The sequence below is a fragment of the Elephantulus edwardii genome, unplaced genomic scaffold (assembly GCF_000299155.1).
Source record: "Elephantulus edwardii isolate Elephantulus edwardi_28Jun2011 unplaced genomic scaffold, EleEdw1.0 scaffold00332, whole genome shotgun sequence".
NCBI classification, from domain to species: domain Eukaryota; kingdom Metazoa; phylum Chordata; class Mammalia; order Macroscelidea; family Macroscelididae; genus Elephantulus; species Elephantulus edwardii.
The window spans coordinates 17,309-25,517 of record NW_006400082.1 but is presented as its reverse complement, the minus strand read 5'-3'; the positions used below and the strand labels follow the sequence as shown (position 1 = coordinate 25,517).

Genomic DNA, 8,209 nt, shown 5'->3' with positions numbered 1-8,209 from the left:
GTGTCAGAGGCGGTGCGTTTGGTGCAGGATAGAGCAGGGTTTAGGGCTGTTGTGCATAGGGTCGCTATGAGTCGGAAACGACTCGACAGCACATAACAACAGACAAATCTGAATTTAAGAAACCTTTAAAGTAGCTTCAGACTTTTTGATAGAGGATGGATCTCAAAAAGAAGGAGGGAGAAGGAGCAAAAAGAAAACAGAAACCAGCTAAGGACATGTGAAGAAATCCAGGAAGGATTTCAATTAACCCCTTGTTACAGTCAACTAAAACACTGCAAACCAATATAGTTCCACGTTCTCGAGAAGACTCATTCAGGCATAGAGGCCAAGTCTCTCTTCCTGCTCATTTGCTAGAGCTCCTGTTTGGCAAGGCAATGACCAATATAGAAACAGTAACATTCAGATTAGGATGGACTAAGGCCGGTTTGGGGTCGGGGTGGGGGGGGGGGGAAAATCTCTCTATTTCTGCTTTTCTCTAGAGGTGCAGTGAAATGAAAATGCTTTGTATATATATATCATCTTGAATATAAATCCTGTACTTAAAAAAAAAATCTTTGTTTTCTCAGTACTCCTAAGGTCAATGGATCTTGGAAGCAGGAGTAGCATCCACTCCCATAATAGCTTGCCTCTGAAAACCTATGAACCTGGAGAAAGGACAAAAGTCATACAGGTGTCCAGGACTTTCATTCATAGGGTCACTATGAGTCGCCTATGACTGGATGGCACTTAACAACAATAACAACAACAACAACAACAACAACAACAAAGGTCATTGGATAGCGTTATGTTGTGTTTTGGGTTTTGTTTGCTCTTTGTTTCAATTCTAGTAAAATCCCATGATTGTCTTCACAGTCTTGCTACCATATCACCTTGTCATTAAAACAGATTTCGTGCATTTCATGGAGCATTCATTTCTCGATTCTATTTTCATTGACTGGGCTGTTAAATACTTTTGTTTCAGAGTTCGACATTAAAATTTTCCACTTTCTCCAACAGAGTAAAAGAGATACATCTAAATGAACGTTCCTCTTGCCTCAGTAGGACTGGCTACCACGCTGTTAGGTGAATCTGGGAGCTGAGAGGACATGGACGCCACATCACTGCCACTGGAATTAGAGCCCTGTCCTCCTGAAAAAAAAAAATGACCAGCTGCTGAAAAGCCAGCTGATCGATGTTACTCCGCAGGGGGAAGTCACATAGTACTTTCCAAGGTGGCTGGTAACACTGTGCACGTCTACTGGGTTAGCCTGTGGGCCACCATCCCGTCTCTCCAGACTGGCAGTCACCGTGAAAGTTCCTGCCATCCCCTGGACGTTAGTTTTGTCATTTGGCTGCTGCTACTGGACCTGTTTCGTCAGGATGCGCCTCTTCTTGTCCTTTTTGCACCGTTTGTTTTGAAACCAAACCCGGCTCACGCAGGGGCTGAGGCCCATCATCGCCACCAGATGCTCCTTCACCAGGTGCATCAGGTTGAGGGTTCGCTGGGTAGCAGGTCCACGAGGTGTGCAGCTGCTCTCGTTCAGCACGGTCCTCACGCGGGTAGTCTTCTCTGGTTGCTTGTGGACATGGGGACGCAGGGCCGGCCGCCTCGCAGCTCGGCTGCCCCTTGCCAGGCAGGCCCTCTCCACCATATCGTGGTCGGCCCGGCAGAAAGGTCCATCCTCCCGCAGGGAGAATACGCCCGGGAATGAGCTGGTAGAAACACAGGATGTGGTTGGTACACTTCGGAGCGCGCTCTCATCACCGAGTCCTTCTTGCTGAAGCCAATGCTGCACTTTGTTGCTGTACAAGCCAGTATTGCCGTACAACCTGATAGAATCTCTTATACAGTTAGTAGGTTTACTCATCCCTAACAAAGCTTGTTCTGCTCTTGTCCAAATACTGATTATACTCTGCACATTTCAAACCTGCCTCATGCCGTTACAAATCCGGAGAAACCCTCAGAATATACTGATCGTGAATTTGGTTGCCTCAGCCAACTCACAGGGAAATCAGGCACTTCTCTCAGATCCTCAAAACCATGGGGTGGGAGACAAGGGACACTTCTTACCTCAGCGGAGAATCAGGTTGGAGACGCAGGTAAATAAATGCAAGTGAGCTCTGCGGACTGCCTCTGTCTCCTTCCCACCCGTGAGGCCTGCTTTTCAGCCTGCTGGAAGATTTTGAGACGAAGAAATTCTATTCTTTTTTTTAAAAAAGTAGTTCTTCTCCATGATTAAAACCCTTTTGATATACTCATTGGGATGGGTATGGGAGGGTCATACTCAACTCAAGAGGAATTAATGAACATTATTACTTAGCAGTAAAAAATATTCGAACTGCAGAGTTCTGCAAGTGTGCTTACAAGTGTAGGGTTGGATATCAAGTGTGTGGAGCAGGAAAATTGACAGGAAGACTGTTTTATGCTCTTTTCCTCTTCCATTTAGCCTCTATCCCAGTATCTGTTCAGCTTTTCTGCTTGATAGTATTTGACAAATATTTTCAGTTTCAGAAGTCAAATTGTTAGCCTGACAGGAACACTTAAATATTTTCTTCACATACATTAAACAGCCTTTCAGAATGTTTATGGTCTAAACAATATTCTTTATATAGATATGCTTTTGCAGCTCCATCTCATGCACTTAGGGCACCAGAAGGGACCAGTCCTTTGAGAAGGATGTCATGCCTGGAAGGGCGGAGGGACTGCACAGGAGAGGAAAACCCCAGATGAGATTGATTGACAGACACAGTGAGTGAGGAAATGGGGTTAGGTGTGTCAGAGTCAGTGAGACTGGCTCAGGACAGGGCAGGGTTCAGAGCTGTTGTACATAGGGCCACTATGAGTCTCAGGTGACTTGATGACATATAACAACAACAATAACAACTAATATGAAGTAAAATACGTCACATAAAAGAGCAGACAGCTTGGATATGAATCTTTTCTCTCTTTCTGTTAATACCAGTCCTATAAAAATTTCAAACACAAATTCATTGCTATACAGTCAAAACAACTCCTAGCTGACCCTCTAATGGATATTTTAGGCTATAAATTACATGGGACATGTAATTTATACATGTTCTCCTCAAGAACAGCTGATGGGTTCAAACTATTCACCTTTACAACTCTCTCTCCATTAGGCCCCTGTTGTTGTTGTTAAGTACCATCAAGGTGAGATTAGGCCACTAGAGCTCTAGAGACTAGTCCTATATGTTGAGGGCCAGAGGTCTAGCAGAACCTACGGGCATGATTGTTACCTAATTTTAGGAGAGAGGGAGGAAGAGGAACACCAGCTGAGGGAAACAAACAGTACCTCTTTAGTACATCCTGGAGGAGCCAGGAGTGCTGCACCAGGAAATGAGGTACTTACCAACAACAATAGGGTAATGGGGTGGGTGTGTTGGAGACAATGAGATTGATACAGGACAGAGCAGGATTTAGGGCTGATGTACATAGAGTCCCTGAGTCGCAAGTGACTCAACGTCACATAACAACAACATATATATGTAGACCTTTTTAAGAGCAGTCTTTGAAGATGTTATCAGTTTGGTTAGTGTGAAGTCAGATGGGAGTACAGTAAGTACTCCTATGTAACCAGCGCTCTTCTCAAATAGAAGATATAGAGACAAAAGGAGAAGATTGCCTTGTTAATACTGCAGGTGTAAACCGAGCACTCTCTGGAACTAACAGCAATTAAGAGAGATCCATACAACAAACACTCCCTCAAAGCCTCAGCAGAAGTCAACATTGTCTCTTCAAAGTGACTCTTGATTTCTTATCTTTGCATCTCTGTGTTTCTGGAATTACTAGATCCTTTAGACTTGTACATTTCTATCTTAACCCAGGAGCAACGTTTTCATGAAGAAATCCTTGTCGTTTCTTCTGTGTGGTGTTACAAGCTTATTATTCAAAATGGCTTCCTTAGCCATTAGCTTTGCTCTTGCAAAGTAGATGGATGGAAATATGCAAATAGAATATTTTAGCCTATCCACAAGGGGATTGGCTAGTCTTGCTATAAAATTGAGCAGATCTACCGGCAGAATTTGAGACTCTTATGAGTCGCCTGCGACTGGACAGCACTTAATAACAATAACATTAACAGAGGGAGAAAGAGAGAGAGAGAGAGAGAGATCAGCTGGACCAGTGAAGAGAAAATGATGTGACCAAGACAAAGGTGGGTGACTTTTAGTTTGTGGCCCTCTGGCCAGTCTTTCATTGTTTTTGTTCAGACATTCCTCTCGGTCGTAAAGCCCTGGTGTACAAGTTGCCATCCCGCGGTCACTTGTGGTTGCTGTGAGGCTGAACACTGTGACACGGATGTGTCAAATTCGTTAATGGTTGGCTACCCAATACGGACTGAGAGTGGGGTGGAGCTCCCCAATTAAACAAGCTTGGAAGGAGGAGTGGCATCCACTTTCATAATAGTTTGCCTCCGGAAACCCTATGAACCTGGAGAGAGGATGAAAGGCACCCAAGCATGGAGGACTCTCCTTCATAGGGTCGCTATGAGTCTCCTGCGACTTGACGGCACTTAACAACAACAACAACAACAACAACAACAACAACCATCAGAAAAGAAGAGTATGTCGGGGTAGTCAGAGCAAGACCTACATGAATAGTGGTCATAGCAACCAGCAGTAGAGAATCAGAGAATTGATATGAGACAGAACTGACCTTGAAATGCTACCACAAAGAATCAAAACTAAGTTTTTGCCAAAGTTTGTTGGAGGACTAGAGGTGTTGGCTTGGGCGGGGTGGGGGTGGGGGAGCTGGAAGATAATGATAATTGGCAGGCCTAACAGCCTAAAGCTGTGAGGCTAAAGACTGGTGCCTGTGAGCACTTTTCAGAAGTTGTTATGACTAAATGGTTGTATCTGCTACCAACATGAATGATAGCCTTTTGTCTTTCCAATATGGTTTTGTGTGATCTGTGAAGTATTGCAATGGATTTTGGACCCAGTAAACTAATAAGATTGGTTTAGGAATGAGTATAAAGAGGTGCAGCAGCCCGGGGGACATGTCTGACATATTGGGAATTGATTTTGTGGTTTTGATATTGTTGATGGGGATAGTTCAACCTGTGTGCAGAACAGATTATCTGAGAGGCTGGGCTCTATGAGGAGAATTGTGGCATCAGGATTGGTGGAAGATCTATTAATAATCTGGGTTATGCAGATGACACAACCCTGCTTGCTGAAACTGAGGAGGACCTGAAATGCAGAGTGTCGAGGGTTGCGGACTGCAGCCTTCAGTATGGACTGAGGCTCAATGTCAAGAAGACAAAGATTCTCACCACTGGGCCAATTGGCAGTATCAGGATGGATGGTGAAGAGATTGAGATTGTTAACAACTTTAGTCTGCTTGGCTCCACAGTCAACATTCATGGCACCAGTAGCCAGGAAAACAAAAAATGTATTGCGATGGGAAAGTCTGCTGTTAGGGACCTCTCCAGGGTACTGAAGAGAAATGGTGTCACTCTGGAGACTAAGGTGCGTCTGATGCAGGCTATGGTCTTTGCAATCACTTGTTATCCATCAGAGAGTTGGACAATGACTAGGGACGACAGAAGGAGAATTGATGATGCCTTTGAGCTGTAGTGCTGGAGAAGGGTATTGAATGTACCATGGACTGCCAAGAAAACAAACAGATTCACCCTGGAGAGGGTTAAACCAAGCTACTCCTTGGAGGCAAGGATTATGAGGGTTCGTCTGACATGCTTTGGACATGTAAGGAGGGAGAGGTCCTTGGAGAGGGTCATCATGCTTGGGATGGTGGAGGGACGGCGCAGAAGGGGAAGACCCTCTATGAGGTGGATTGATTCAGTGAGTGGGGTAATCGGGATGGATGTGTCAGAGGCAGTGTGATTGGCACAGGATAGAGCAGGGTTTAGGGCTGTTGTGCATAGGTTCACTATGAGTCGCAAGCGACTCGACAGCACATAACAACAACAACAAAATCGTGTTCTTATGTGCACAAAATCGTGTTCTTATGTGCTTCCGACTCATAGCAACTCTATGTGTAACGGTTTTGAACCCTGCTTTATCTTAGGCCAACCTCATTGCCTCTGACACACCTATCCACATCATCCCAGTCAATGAGTTAATCCATCTCATTCAAGGTCTTCCTCTCTTGTGCTATCCCTCCATCCTTCCAGGCATGATGTCCCTCTCCAAGGACTGGACCCTCTTTGCAACGTGCCTAATTATGTCAGATGGAGCTTAAAAATCCTTGCCTACAAGCAAAAACCTTGTTTCACCCTCTCCAGGATGAACCTGTTTTTTCTCCTAGTAGTACATTGCAAATTCAATACTCTTCTTCAGCACCACAGCTCAAAGGCATCAATTCTTCTTCTATCATTCTTAGTCCAGATTTCTGATGCATAGCCAAGTAATTGCAAATACGATGGCTTTAGTCTCTAGACTGACATAGTTGCTCTTCAGTACTCTGGAATTATCCAATTATCCAATGCAATTCATCTTTTGATTTGCTGGCTGCTGATATCAAAAGGTTTTGATTGTGGAGCCAAGCAAGCTGAAGCTGTTAACAATTTCTACCTCTTCACTGTCTATCAATCAAACATACTATGTGTAATTATCTTCACTTAGCTTTTTCTATTTTAACACATGTTGTGGAGATCACTCTGTTGAATTTATAATGGTATTTCTCTTTTCTTTTGAGAAACATATAGCACTCTGTTGTCAGGCTATAACATAATGTTACCAAACAGATCCCTACTAAATAATATTACTGTCCTTTCCAATTTTTCCCTAGTCGTCATAAGGTTGTGAGGAATAAACATATATACATATGCTTCTATTGTTGGTCAACAAACTTTTGAGATGGATTGCTAGAAATGAGATTACAGTGTCAAAAGCAAATGAATACTTTTGGCAAATATTTTCAAATTCCCTTGTTAGGCTAATGCCATTTTGCATTTCCATCAATATATGAAAATGTGTCTCCTAGTCTCACCAATGAGTCTATTTTCCTATGACATTACAAAGATGAACAGTGAGAATTATCTTACGTGTTATTATTATTAGCTGGGACATTTCATTTTTAATGTATTTCACTATTAAACACAGATTGAGAATTAACATTTCAAACTGAAGACTCAAGTCATTCTCTCTCTCTTTGCTGTGGAATTAAAACTGACTTATAGTTGATCCTCCATTGATTTTCCAAGGCTGTAGACCACATGGGAGGAGGCTGTCCAACTTTCTCCTACGTTGCCACTGGTATAGTCAAACAAGCTTTGGGTCAGCAGTGCAACTCGCTACAGACTAGGATAGCAGAGTTTCCCTGAGACACAAGTAAAGAGATATTATTCCATAAGTGAAGTAAGTATCCTTCATTCCCCCCTTAAGTTGTATGCCCTCATTTTTGGTGAATTGGAGGAGGGTTATACTGTTTTTGTTACGTATTATCAAGTTTTATACGACGTATAGTGACTCCATGTGTCAGAATAGAATTGCCTTATAGTGTTTCTAGGCTGTATTTATGGAAGTAGATCATCTTTTCTTGGAAGGAGCAACCAACGACTTTGAATTATTAACCTTCCAGTTAGCAACTGAGCACTTAACCAGTGCACCACCAGGACTTCTTTGGGGCATGGATATGATTGAGGAAAATTAGGTAGAATAAGTGTAAGAAACATGCAGATAAATTGGGGAAGAAATGTGTCATTGTAAAAAGGACTGTTGTTGTTATGCTGTTGAGTGGGATTGACTTCGGAGACCTCCTATACGCAAAACCTCTTAGAAACAGGTTGCCAATCCTGTCTACTAGGGTGTGTCTGGATACACTAAAATTGTCAATTTGGAGGTTAGAATTTTAGGACTTAGTTGTTTTGTGGGTTTTTTTTTCAGGGGTTTTGTTTTATTTTTGTGCCACCCAGGATTTCAGTACATTCACCAGTATTAGTTGTCAAGAAGACCATGTTGCAAAAGACATCATTAAATGCTTTGACTCTTCTATTCACTGTAATTTAAAAATAGTTTCACCAAAACCTGAGGTAGTAATGTTTCACATATGAGCAAATAGTAAATCTAGTATATCATTTCATAAGGGCAGAAACTATTCTTTACCTGTACATTTTTCAGATAAGAACATTTCAAAGTGTTATGATGAAAGCACCTTCATCTTTTCCCATCTGTGCAGTTGATATGCCTGGTTTACCTTTTGTTGTAGTTATATTTGGTTGAGTGGAGTTACTAATTTCTTTTTTTTTTT

General features: G+C 42.6%; 1 pseudogene; it reads right to left on the bottom strand.

Moving 5' to 3' along the window:
* Positions 1–1,012: 1,012 nt before the first annotated feature.
* On the bottom strand, positions 1,013–1,847 carry LOC102869726 (annotated as a pseudogene).
* Positions 1,848–8,209: the final 6,362 nt, after the last annotated feature.